This window comes from Crocodylus siamensis, chromosome 4 (assembly GCF_052110815.1).
Source record: "Crocodylus siamensis isolate JL-2025a chromosome 4, ASM5211081v1, whole genome shotgun sequence".
In the NCBI taxonomy this organism is placed as follows: Eukaryota; Metazoa; Chordata; order Crocodylia; family Crocodylidae; genus Crocodylus; species Crocodylus siamensis.
Genome location: NC_143398.1, coordinates 138516062 through 138529796, shown reverse-complemented (window position 1 = coordinate 138529796; position 13735 = coordinate 138516062).

Sequence of the window (13735 nt, the reverse complement as noted above, 5' to 3'; positions counted from 1 at the left end):
GAAGGGACCTAGACAGATCATCTAGTCCAACCCACTGCCATGGGCAGGAAGGAGCACTGGGGGTGGGAGGGGTCACAAGACCCCAGCCAGGTGCCTATCCAGTCTCTTCTTGAAGATTTCCAGGGAAAGTGAGACACCACCTCTCTGGGAAGCCTATTCCAGGCTCTGGCCACCCTTACAGGGAAAGTAAGGTTGTTTGGGTACATGATCTGAATATTCCCATGGTTTAAAATGTTACCCATGCTTTATTCTGAGAATAACCCTAGCTCTAACTTTCCTTGATTTAGAGCATTATGCTTTGGAATAAGTACAATACCCCTCTAACATATATTTCCTAAATTACTGATTTTATTGTCAGCCTTAAGTCCTTCTTAACAGGGTTTTAGCTATATATTACTTCATTTTACAAGCTATAGGGTGTGTGTACATGTCACTGTATGATGACATTGCTACAGGCAGTTACTGTACCGTGCGTATGGCGCAATGTTAGATTTTGCCACTATGTCGCCACAGTGGCACACTAAACCAGGGAAGAGTGCTGCTGTGGTGATGTAGGTGCCAGTCACACATAGACCCACATGATGGCTTTGTCACTGTTCCGTGCTGTATGGTGATGTACCATGTTGCTATGTCATCATAGGGCAATGTGTAGACATGCCCAAATATTACTTATGGTTATACCTGCTACTAAAGGAAACACACTTGAATCAATGTTTTACCATAAATTCTAAAATAATTTAAAGATACTAGTAATTTTCTCCTGCTTATTCATGTGTACTTTGTGTATTTTTTCACCTTGGCAAGGAAAACAATAATCAGTGGCTTGATATCTAGTTGGCTGATTTTGTTCAATATCTTCATCAGTGACCTAGAAGATGGCATAGGGTGCACCCTCAGCAAGTTTTCAGATGACACCAAATTGCGGGGAGTAGGAGATACACTGGAGAATAGGGCTAGGATTCAGAAAGTACTTTAATAAATTGGATGATTGGACCAAAAGAAATCTCATGAAACTCAATAAGGAGGAGTGCAAAGCCCTGTACTTTTGATGGAACAATCGCATGTACCAGTACTGGCTGGGGACTGACTGGTTAAGCAGCAGCTCTGCAGAAAAGGACATGGGAGTTAGAGTGGACAAGAAGTTGGATATGAGCCAACAGTGTGCCTTTGTTGCAAAAGAGGCCAACAGCATACTGGGCTCCATTAGTAGGAGATTTGCCAGCAGATCAAGGAAAGCATCTATCTGGCACTGGTGAGGCTACATCTGGAGTATTGTGTCCAGTTTTGGGCCTCCTACTACAGAAAGGATGTAGGCAACTTGTAGAGAGTTCAGTGGAGGGCAACAGTGGTTAGGGGCTGGGGTACATGACTTATGAGGAGAGGCTGAGGGAACTGGGCTTATTTAGTCTAGAAAAGAGAAGACTGAGAAGGGATTCAATAGCAGCCTTCTACTACCTAGTTCCAAAGGGGATGGAGCTAGACGATTTTCAGTGGTGGTAGGTGACAGAACAAGGAGCAATGGTCTCAAGTTGCAGCAAAGGAGGTTTAGGTTAGATATCAGGGGAAAAAAAATCACTAGGAGGGTAATAAAGCTCTGGAGCAGGTTACCCAGGAAGGTTTTGGAATCTCATTCTTGGAGGTTTTTACGAATTGGCTAGACAATGATATAGGTGAAGATGGTCCTGCTTTGATCAGGAGGTTGGAATAGATTACCTCCTGAGGTCCCTTCCAACCCTAATTTTCTATAATTTCTAACAGAAAGTCTATCTCATTATTTTGTTCCTGGTTACTTTATGTCTATTTCATTTCCAGATTCTCCTGTATTGTGCAATTTAACTGGAATTACAGAAAATTACAGGTACTCTTCTGGTATTTTTTTTTTTTAAACACAAAGTTTGGAACCAAACCAAAACTACAAAGGTCTGTTTTAATGTGACATCTGCCCTTCAGAAAAGGTACACAGAATTGTTCAATAGTATACACAGGTGCAACATAAAACATTGCAGGGCAAACTGGTGAGATTAGAGTTTCAAGCTGCCATTTCTTTTAGTCTTTTGGCCAAATGTCCCTGTAGGAATTTGGCAGGGAAATTATGGGCCAAGGCTTTTTCTGTAAATTAAGACTGCAAAATAATGCAAAAAAAAAAAAAAAGTAAGAAGGTTTTGTAAAAACAAGATGCCTTTAAAACCCAAGTTTCCACCTGCCAAGCAGCTATATATTACTTTTTCAGCACTGACAATGTTCTCAGTGCTGTATAGGATACAACCAGGGGATACTCATGCAGTCAGGCTCCTCCTCTCTCTCTGTGCTGGCTGAGCTCCCCCTTCCTTGGCCACCGGAGGGGAACTGCCATCCTGGCCTCATGCCTGGGCTTAAAAAGGGCTAAGCCCTGCCCCTTCCTGTCAGTTGGTTTTCACTGGTTGTCCTAGCAACCAGCACCTGTGCTGCCCTTGTGGCTGGCAGCTGAGCCTTCCCCTTCTCGCCACTAGGGGCCTCTCCCGAGCCGTTTCTGCTTTCAGGCACAGGGCACCTAAGTGCTCTGTGACACATACCTTGAGGTAGCAGGCGTGGCTTGTGATCACTGTGGTGCTGGGACAGATGGAGAGTCCCACAGGAGCATGGGGGGCCCTATTTGATTCAGATTCGGCCTGAATCAGGGACAGTGATTCAATTCATTGATTCAGATCACTGTCCCAATTCGATCTGGCCGAATCCAAATCTAAAGAGTTGATACTGATTTGGAGAATTAGTGATTCAGACATAGATACAGCTTTAAAAGTTTTTTCTACATATGAGGTAGCAGGCGTGGCTTGTGATCACTGCGATGCTGGGGTGCATGCAGCATCCTACAGGAGTGCGGGGGGGCCTCCACGTGCTTGATGGTGAACCCAGATGTGGACCAGAATTACCCAGTCAGCCACATTGCACAGGTCAGCCACAGGGGGACCCCAGGTGCCTCCCCAGACCCAGGAGGCACCAGTTGTTGAGCCGGGGGACGTGGGGGAATCCCTGCGTGCTCCCCAGCAGAGCCGTAAGTGCTTCTGGTCCACTTCTGAGTCTGCTGCCAAGCACTCTTGGGAGCCCCCCATGCTCCCGTGGGACACTCTACTTGTCCCAGCATTGCAGCATTCACAAGCCGCCTGCTACTTAAAGATATGTAGAAAAAACATTTAAAGCTGCCTCTAGCTTGAGAGGGTGCAAAGGAAAGCCACGCGCATGATCAGAGGTCAGGGAAACAGACCTTATGATGAAAGGCTGAGAGCAATGGGGCTATTCAGCCTGGAAAAGCGCAGGCTCAGGGGTGATCTGGTGGCCACCTGTAAATTTATCAGGGTGCTCATAAGGATCTGGGGGAATGACTGTTCACCAGAGCCCCCCAAGGGATGACAAGATCGAACGGTCACAAACTCGACTGTGACCAGTTCAGGCTGGACATAAGAAAGAACTTCTTCACTGTCCAAACCCCCAAGGTTTGGAATAGACTGCTACCTGAGGCAGTTCAAGCACCCACTTTGAATGCCTTCAAAACACATCTGGATGCTTATCTTGCTGGGATCCTACGATCCCTGCTGACTTCCTGCCCCTGGGGCGGGGGGCTGGACTCAATGATCCTCTGGGGTCCCTTCCAGCCCAAATGTCTATGAAATCTATGTCTGAATCTCCGAATCTTTCCGAATCCCCGAATCTTTCCAAATCATCTTGATTCGGAGGGTTTCGATTCGATTTGGAGAGATTAAAGGCCCCTCTGATTCAATTCAGATTCAGAGATTCGGCCACCGAATTAGGCTGAATCTCCACCAAATTGAATCAGGGAACAAAGCTTTGCACAGCCCTGCTCAATATGTCTATAAAACACATGGCCCACATTAAGAAAATGTGCTGATTGGAACCTTATTTATTGATTTACAAATGTTATTAAAAACATACTTATTACCATACACTTACAGCACTTCACATGTGGAGAATCCTTGTTTCACCTTATCGCAAAAACAACTACATATCCAAAAACATACAACTACGTATAGTAAACCCTTAAACAACATACATCAGCTTCCTACAACAGAAGCTCTTACAGAACTCTTTTTCTTCATACAGAAACTCATGAAAAGCTCTTACCGCAGTAACCAGCTGAAACTTTCCACCCTTCCCAACGGTTCTGTCTGTTGGTTTAGTAAAACAAGTGTATCCAGTCCTTTTTTCTCCACTTCTTCTTGGCTTCTTCTCTGATCTGTTCCTTGTCTCGACTGATGCAGTATTTCAATTCATCCAGCTCCAGACATTTTTTTTCAGTGAAAGTCAGCCCCTTAAACACCCAGAGGTTTTTTACTTTCCATAAACTAACTACTTTTAAAACGTGCTAATAAAGTCCTCAATAATAAAGTCCTCAATAATGTTTCTCCCAGTCTGTTTGGTATGAGTCCATATAGTACCATCTCCTGCACTAACAACAGGCTTATTTTTGGTGACACTCAGAAATCACAGAAAATTAGGGTTGGAAGGGACCTCAGGAGGTCATCTAGTCTAGCCCCATGCTCAAAGCAGGACCATCCCCAACTAGCTCATCCCAGCCAAAGCTTTGTGTAACCGGGTTTTGAAAACTCTCAAGGATGGAGCTTCCATTACCTCTCTGGGTAACCTGCTCCAGTGTTTTACTATTCTCCTAGTGAGAAAATTCTTTGTAATATCAACCCTAACCTTCCCTTGCTGCAACTTGAGAGTGTTGCTCCTTGCTCTGCCACCACTGAGAACAGCCTAGAGCTCTTCAAACCCTCATTCAGGTAGTTGACGATTGCTATTAAGTCTCCTCTCAGTCTCCTCTTCTCTAGACTAAATAAACCCAGTTCCCTCAGTCTTTCCTCATAAGTCATGCCCCCTCACCATTTTTGTCACCCTCCACTGGACTCTCTCCAACGTGTCCACATCCTTTCTGTAGTGGGGGACCCGAAATTGAACACAGTACTCCAGATGTTGCCTCACCAGTGCTAAATAGAGGAGAATAATGGCTTCCCTTGACCTACTGGCAACACACCAACTGATGCAGCCCAATAAGCCATTAGCCTTCTTGGCAACAAGGGCATGCTGCTGTCTCATATTTAGCTTGTTGTCCACTGTAACCCCCAGGTCCTTTTCTGCAGAGCTCCTGCCCAACCTGTACTAGTACATGGGATTGTTCCATCCTAGGTGCAGGACTTTGCACTTGTCTTTGCTGAACCTCATAAGATGCCTTTTGGCCCAATCCTCCAATTTGTCTAGGTCACTCTGAATCCTAGCCCTACCCTCCAGTGTATCTATTGCTCCCCTCAGCTTGGTGTCATCTGCAAACTTGCTGTGCTAAATGAGTATGTTCTTGTTTAGAGCTAAATGAGTATGTTCTCTAATAGATCAGCAACGTAATAACAAAACAACATTAACTGGGACGACGTTAAGTGAGGAGTACCTTTAGTACTCTCTGAGTCAGGTGCTCCAGCCAGTTTTCTATTCAAAGAAAGCAGCAGACTCTTTCCTACACCTGCTTTGCATATGTACACTCCTAAAACACATGTCCCACCATTTATTCTTCCCCACACTTCTCCCTTGGGCACCTTGATGAGTTCATTAAGTCCCATCTGTGTTGCATTTCTCTCACTGGCAAGATATTTCTTACAACCATCCATGCCAGGTCAGCATGTTTCCCTTGTAGTTGTTTACCCGCCACTGATCCCCACACCTTCTTCACTTGTCCTTCTGTGAAGCTTCCCACCAGTGCCATCCTGTCTCTCATATCTCTTCTTCCATCTTCTTTGCTGCCTTCTCCTCTACTTTCTCTTCAATCTCTTCCAGCAAATTCTTCATCTTACTGTCTATTTTCTGCTTCTGATATAGCTCTTCATAAAATCTTCTCGTTGCCTCTAACACCTCCTCCTGCTTTTCCACCCAGGTACTACCTTCTTTCTGCACTGCTTTTAATTCTTCTTTTGCTGTTTTAACTCTAGCCAAAAAGTATGGGGAGCACTCTTCATTTTCTCTGACTCAGGGTGCTTGTGCTAAAAACATTTTCTCTCTTATCTTTCAAGCCAGCTTTCTATCTCTTGCCACATTTCTTCTAGTTCTCAGCTTCCTTCTGAAGCTTTCTTTAGCAGCTCCTGCATCTTTCTTTGTAGCCCTCTCAGCTCTTTCATTCTTTTCCCTGTAGTTCTATGGCTTTTTTTGTGAAGAATTCTCCCATCCTCTTCCAGTCTCTGGTTCTCTTAAACTATTTCTTCAGTGTTCTCTCCCCCCCATACTGTCTTGTGTATGCTTGACATACCTCCTCATCTTGGAACGATCACCCATTTAACTTTCACACTCCCCTTCCCCTTACAGGGCTCTTATCAAAACTCAGTTCCACCTTCAGCATCGAGTGATCACTATATGCTACACACATGGTTCTTTCTTTCTTAACTCTTATTAATTTTGATACAAACACAAAGTCAATTCTTGATTGTTTCTTTTTACTGGGGTCAGTTCTAGTGAAAACTTTCTCCTCTGCCCACACACCTCTTAGTGACGCTTCCTTTATTATATTTGTTAACAATCTGGACAGACTGTTTAAAGTTCCATGTCCTTCCCCTGTTCTGTCATCTGCTTCTATTATGCAATTGAAGTCTCCCACTATTATATGTGGTCTCCCTCCAACCATGTCAATTGCTAGCTTTCTAAACAGAGCCTTCATTGCCTCCCACTCTGGTGGTGCATATACATTGAAAACTAATACTGCTTCCTCAACTGATATTATCATTTGCTTGCAGTCTGCCACTGATGGTGCCTTCCAACTGCTGTGTTTTCCTTGAATAGTATTGCCATGCCAGCCGCTTTGTTCTCATTTGTCCCTGACCACCAAGACAGTCCCCAGCTCTACATATTCTCAAAATGTTTATAATCCCTTCCCCCTGGTTTACCACATACTTGTAGGCAGATTGTGTCTGCCTTTACTTGATTTGACATCGGTTTGACCTGTTCCCATCTTTTCATGGTTAAGACACTCCTGACATTAATTGAAGCTGTACTCAATGCAACTGTGCTTGTGTTAAACTGAATGCATCTCACTCTTTATTGTCAGTGCTGTTGCCCATTGTAGTTGACTCCTCCCCGCCCCCTACCTCCAGACCCCAACTTGTGCATGCTTGCTGCTCTTGCAAGTTGCCTGATCATTTCTGCAGCTAGGAAGGCTTTCATTTTCCCTTATCTCTGTCACTTTATGCCCCCTGCTTTCCACTCTGGGCTGTAGCCCAGTGGCATTTATGGCAGGAAGCTGCTCTCCGGCTCTGACTCCAACTCTGACTCTTTATCAGGTTTCTTCTCCCTGACTTTCTGTCCCTGAACTTTCTTCCTTTTTGCTGCCTGTCTCTCTGGGTTTTTAACTTGTTCCAACTCCCCTTCTGTTGTCTGCCAGGTTTCTTCCTTCTTCCTCTCCCCCACATCCATGTCTTTTGATCCTTTGTTTGCTGTTGCCTCCTCCCCTTCCATTTTGTCTCCAGCTCTCTCTTATGTAGCCTGAATAGAAGTGCTGCTACCCCTCCCAGGCAGTTGGTCTTAAAATCTGGATGAAGCAGGAATCAAAGCAGGGTGTAACTGCACCACTGTATCCCCCTAGATTTGCCACTGGATCCAAGGTAAACTGGAGATTTTGTCCTTGCTTTGAAAGAGGAACAGGTACTGCTTGGCTATACTGTAGTGCTGTTCACCCTCTAAGGCCTTGATTAGCCAGAGCTGTTTAATCCATGACACTGATAATGTCCCTATAATGGAGTCAGTCTGGCCTTTTGTTTTAGCTAACGCTACGACTCACTCAGAAGCAAGTGTAAGAAAGGAAGGCACATTCCCTTTATATACAACACTAGCAAGAGAGCTTTTCAGCCAAATGGCTTATATGTGAAATAAGAAACTTCTAGCTTTTCAATAAACTGTGTGGCTCCCATTCTGTGCAGAAAATTGTCTCTCTCCAGTTTCCTGAAGAAGCCCAAGATGTGGCTTGTCCTTGAATGTTCCTGTATTTACAGCTCCCTTAATCCAGGGCTGTTCAACTGGTGGCCCATGGGTTGCACTATACCTGCAAAGGGTAAAATTGTGAACTCCAGGCTCCTGCCAGGCTGTCACTCCTCACATTGCTCTGGCTCCTGCTTCCTGCCTCTGCCCCAGGGGCAGGCTTGTTGTGCAGTGGGGGATGAATGGACATGGGGTATAGCAGTGGGGGGGGGAACAGGGGAAGGAGATGGGCATGCAACCTGGTGGTGGATGGTGATCTCCATGGGGATGGGGGCCTGGGCTGCCACTTACCCTTGTGTGGCCTGTGGGGTGTGCAGCCCCTAGGCTCTTGGGAGTTGGACAGCCCTGCCTTGGTCTATTATATCATACCACCACCACCACCACCACCACCTTTGGTGCAGTCACACAAAGCACCAATGGAAGAGAATGAGAAGCACGGTTCCCATAAACGAGCTTCAAAAACAGGAGAAAAATGCTACTGCACAAGACCTTAGCTAAGCTATGGGGGACAGCTTAAGTAACCCCAGAACCTGTCCTCCTCATGAAATCCTCTAGACCAAGGGTATCCAACCTTTTGAATGTAGGGCCAGATCATGAACCTTTTATCACCCAGTGGGCCGGCGAGCCATATTCAAAGACCTCACAGGAAGCGGTATCACATCAGGAAGTGATGTCACATGACCTTTGACACCTATGAAGTTGAGGGAAGTGACAATGAAATGGGTCTGGAAATGTGGTTTAAAATCCAAAATAAAAACAATATAAAAGCAACAATGAAATAATACCAAACACTTGACTAAAATAAACACTTTTGCTTCTACTCACTTCTCAATGAGTGAAAGAAGCATAATGCAGACTTGCCCTGGGACACCTAGGTGTACAGCACCAGGTATAGGAAGCCGTGGAGGAGCAGCCAGGTGCTGGCCTCCAGCGGCAGCAGCAAGCAGGAGGAGGAGGAGGAGGAGAAGCAGGACCTCAGGACGCTGCCTGGCTCCAATGGGGACGAGGAGCCCAGTCTTCACACATGGCTATGTGCATACAGCCTGCCTCTATCCTTGCCCCCAGCTCCCATGATGGAGGAGGAGGAGGAAGGCTTGAGTGTGACCTTGTGCTTCCTCCTCACAAGCTCACACACGCGTGTGGCACCCCCGCGTGGCCTCCTCAGCATCCCGCCCAGGGACGCGGCCCCACTGACAGCCGGGCAGCCATGTTTCACAGGCACGCGCTCATCCCCACACCAGACCGCACAGCACTGCCCCGCCTTGTGCTGCCCCTTCCACACCGATGCAGTGTGGACTGCCCCGGATGCGGGGCTTAAAGGAGCTGTGTGATGGGCATGCAGGGGGCGGGGGGCGCCTTGGCCTGGGCCATGGGACCTGCCTCGTGTGAGCTCACCTGTCCCGGCCTCCATGGCTGTATTCGGGGGAGCTGAGAGAAGGGCTCTGCTCCCCCCGGGAGAGGGCCAGTAGTCACTGGGCAGCCAACTGCCTTGTAGTCCATGTTCACTGGTCACCTGCTGAGGGGCTGGGGGAGGGACAAGGGGTGGGAATGAAAGTAAACAGTGTTTACTTTCATTTCCTGTTGCAGCACCTTGGGCCTCAGAAAATGGCTTGGAGGGCCGCATGGTGGCCTGCAGGCTGTATGTTGGACAAGCCAGCCCTAGACTAACCACTTGCCTTCACTTGACGTCAGAAATCATATGATTATATCATAGTTATGAAATGATCATATTTTTATTCCGTTAGCCGCCATAGTCACCTGCCAGATTTGCACTCTCAGCTTCTCCTTGCTAGCCCTTCATCCTCAGTCCTTCAAGTCACTCCACTCAGTCCCTCAAGAACACCTGCCGTGCTCTTCTGTCCGTAGCTTTTACATTAATGTCTCCAGCTAAACTCAGTGCCATTTCTCTTGTAACACAGAATAATGAGGAACCCAAAAATGTATACATTAGCGCCTTGTAGATTGGTAGAAACTTGTTCAATTTGCATATTGGCCACCATATGCTGGGTCAACAATATATGACCTGTAAAAATGAAAGGCCTTGGTGGTCAGTGTTCAGGCAGCAGAGGGGCCTCACCTGTGGTGGGGCCAGGCATCAGGGAGAAGCAACAGTGGCTGCCAGGTCAGAACACTGTCCCACATCAGACCAGAGTAGAGCTGGTCTGGCCCATGGCTCCGAACTGTTGCCAGCTACTGTTCTATAAGGATCTACTTCCTGTTCTTCCAACCCCTTCTCCATCCACCATGCTCAGCTTCCCCTGCTGGCTAAGGGCCTTGTTACATATTAATTTTAGGTGGCCCTTGGAGCTCTTAACCCCTGGATTGTCCACACATTAACACTTGAAACTAGTTTTAAGCATTCTTTAGGCAGCTTAAAGTTACACCACTTCAGCCTAGGTTTATCTCTGATCCATGCTACCCAGCTCATGTTACCCAGCCATGCTACCCAGCCCACTGCCCCCTGCTGTCTCCAGCACCCCAGATCCTCACTCACTGTCCTTCCCTGCCCCCTGCTCACCCCCATCCCCACTTACTTGTGGCTGCCTGCACTCTGTCCCAGGGAAGCAGTTAGGGAAGGGAACCTGCCAGCTCAGCTGCCACCACTGCTGCTGTGTGGGCTGGGCTCAGCCCAGAGAAGAGCAGCAATCCGGCAGCAGTGGCAGCAGAGGTCATGCAGGCAGGTAAACCCTTCTCTGCCTGCTCCCCTGGAACAAATAGTGAAGGCAGCCACAAATAAGCAGAGGGGGCCAGGGGTGTGGAGAGGAGAACCCGGGCCTGGGTTGGAAGGAGAAGGGGGAGGGGTGATTCTTACTTTTTAGTCCTCCAGGACCTTGGTAGCCTGAATGTGTGACTGCTCCAAACACTAGCTAGCACTAATACCCATCAACATTTGAGAAACTCACAGTGTAATGTGTAATGAGGCCCTAAGTGTAAAGAATATTTTTCCTTAGATCAGCCTAAGATTATGCCATATGACAGCTGGATCCTCTCCACAATACATTTCATGAATACACCCCACTTTTTCCTTTTTTATCCATCCATCCTTGATATGGTTGATTTGAACCAGTCCCTTAAAAATGGCAGTCTCACTTGTCCTTCCCTCTGCCGCCACTTTGTCCCACCAAGCTAACTCTTGATCCCTCTGTGACCCATCATATTCAACAATTTGCAGCTTCAACCATTCTAAAAAGGCTGCTTCTCCCCAATGTAGAAGAGCCAAGAGTGTGTGCAGGGGAAAATATATAAACAGAAAGGTCTGCATCAGTATTATGAAACTGGAGATGGGGGAGGACGGGAAAAGGAATCAAGCTTTAGTAAAATAAACAGCAAAAGTTAAAAGGAAAAATATAATGCAAATGCAAATTCCTTACATCTGAGTGTAGGGATGCATGGAGGTACTCATCCCTTCATATCTAGCATCTCTGCTGTTTCACTAGCAGTCGCATTAGAAAGTCTGAATGCAGTTCAGAGGTCTTGGTAAAACATTAAACAAGGAGATAAGGGCATTAAATAACCAGAAGCATCTTTTAGCCCTGAATAACTCTCAGAGGCAAAATTCAGTTTTCTTAAGCCTGAAGAGGAAGAGGAAGAGGAGGGGCAGGAAACCCAATGATTGGGTTTATTTGTAGGATCACAAGGAAATAAAAGGTGCAGAGGGAGCCAAGAGGCTGGGTATAAGCCCTGAAGCTCTTGATACTCTGAAAAGCTGTATAAGCAAATGGGCGACATTACATGGACTCCTCCAATACACATCCTTAAAAAAGTGCCATTGACATTGTTACCAAAAGCACTTATGCTAGCTCGTGTTCTAAACAGAGAATACTGCACATAGCTTAATGATAGAAAAGGGAATTGCAACATTTTAAGGGAACTCATGATACCAGCTATCTAGCTATACTTATGTCACTGCTTTAAAGATATAGACTAATATATTATTTTTTATAATTTTTAAAACTCATCACTAGGCACCCTATGAATTCTTCTCTTTTGCAGAATTATATTTAGCCCCTGTATTGTACAGTGCCCTCTACTGACATTATTGTATTGCAACACTGTCTCCCAGAATTCAGTCTATAGTCTGCTAGGTTAAAAATGCCTCAATATGAGTTTGCTCTCTGATCTCAGACAAACTGTATATGCTTGCTTGCATTTCAGCTCATGTTTTAGTCTGAGTTTAATTTCGATTTAGGTTGTTCAGGGAGAGTGGCATTGAAATTGTCAGCAAAGGGAGATGAAACTATTGGTAAAATAGAAGGAGATACAGGAACAGAATGGAGATGTATGTGGAGGGAGAGCAGGATTTATAATGTCCAATGCCATCCTTACAGGTGTGCATTTTGAGGTCTATTTCTAAGCCTTATGGCCTGAGACACAAAGAGATGACAAACAAGCATCCACACCTGAACTTTACAGAAATGGAAAAAAAAGAGTTTAGAGAAGTGAAACAAAAAATTTTAGGAGCAGGGAGAGATTTCTCATGAGAAATGGAAGACTAAATAAAAAAGGTGAGGTGACACATATATGGAGAAATAGCTAATGGTAATCAGAAGGTCAATCATATCAATCATTTACCCTTTTACTCTCTGTACAAGCTATTGGGACATTTAATTAAATTAAAAGTGAACACACAGCATCCTTAAAATAAAATCTAAAAAGAACGTGGAATACACTATCACAAAACATTGACACAAAGCGGTTGGTAAGATCAGACGTAAGTAGTAGGCTGGTATTGGACACACTGGGTGTGTCTACACATGCATTTAGGTGCACCTATATTTAATACACATTAGCTTAGGTGCATTAAAGCAATTTAGGCTTGCATCTACACATGCATGCATTAAAGTACATTAACGTTGTGTGAGCAGACTGACATGGAACTAAAGTTAGTCCCATGTCAATCTGTAACGTGCCTTAACGCATCTAAAAATGCATTAATGTGCTTTAGCTATTTGTGCCTAAAATCACCATTTTTAAGGTGCGTTAAGGACATACATGTAGATGCGCATCCTTAATATGCCTTAAATCAGGTTAAAGCTCCTTAAATCAGCATGTGTAGATGCACCCACTCAGGACAGCAATATTGGAGACAACAGGAGCTGCAGAAAGCTCACTACCTCTGAAAGTTCAGGTCAGGCTCCTAAAGACACTTGACAGTATGCAAACTTTGGCTGTCCTACTATAAGGAGCAGCCTGTTTCCAGTTAAGGTAGTAAGAGTTTTACCAATAACTCCAACAGGAGCTGGTGCAAAGGTCTTTATCCCTAAATGATATAGTTACCTCAAAACAGCACAACTGAGTTTCCTACAAGAGATGCATGCTTTGCTATCAATGTCATCTTTAAAAGTGCATTGTTATTGGTGAGAGGTTTTTTAAATGCATATTAATTAACTGTGGCATTTAAGTATCCCCAGTAGTTTTGAAAGCACACAGGAAAACCTTGCTTTAGACACAGCCAGGCAGAAAAGAAAGCTCAGGCAAATAACTCTGCCTGATGCTGACCCCTTGACTTTAAAAAAGAAAAGATGAGCAATTCTCAGGAAGCCCGTGTACATCCTGCATGATGCGGGCACAAGCGCGTCAAACTACGTATTCTCATCAACATTCACTGTCTGCCTGACCTGCTTTGCCCAGCTGAGTTGCAATTTTTGAAGCTAGAAATAGCATTCCAAGACTCTCACCGTGGTTACAAGTCCATGGTCAAGGGAAAATAGTAGAGAAGACCTTAGATTCA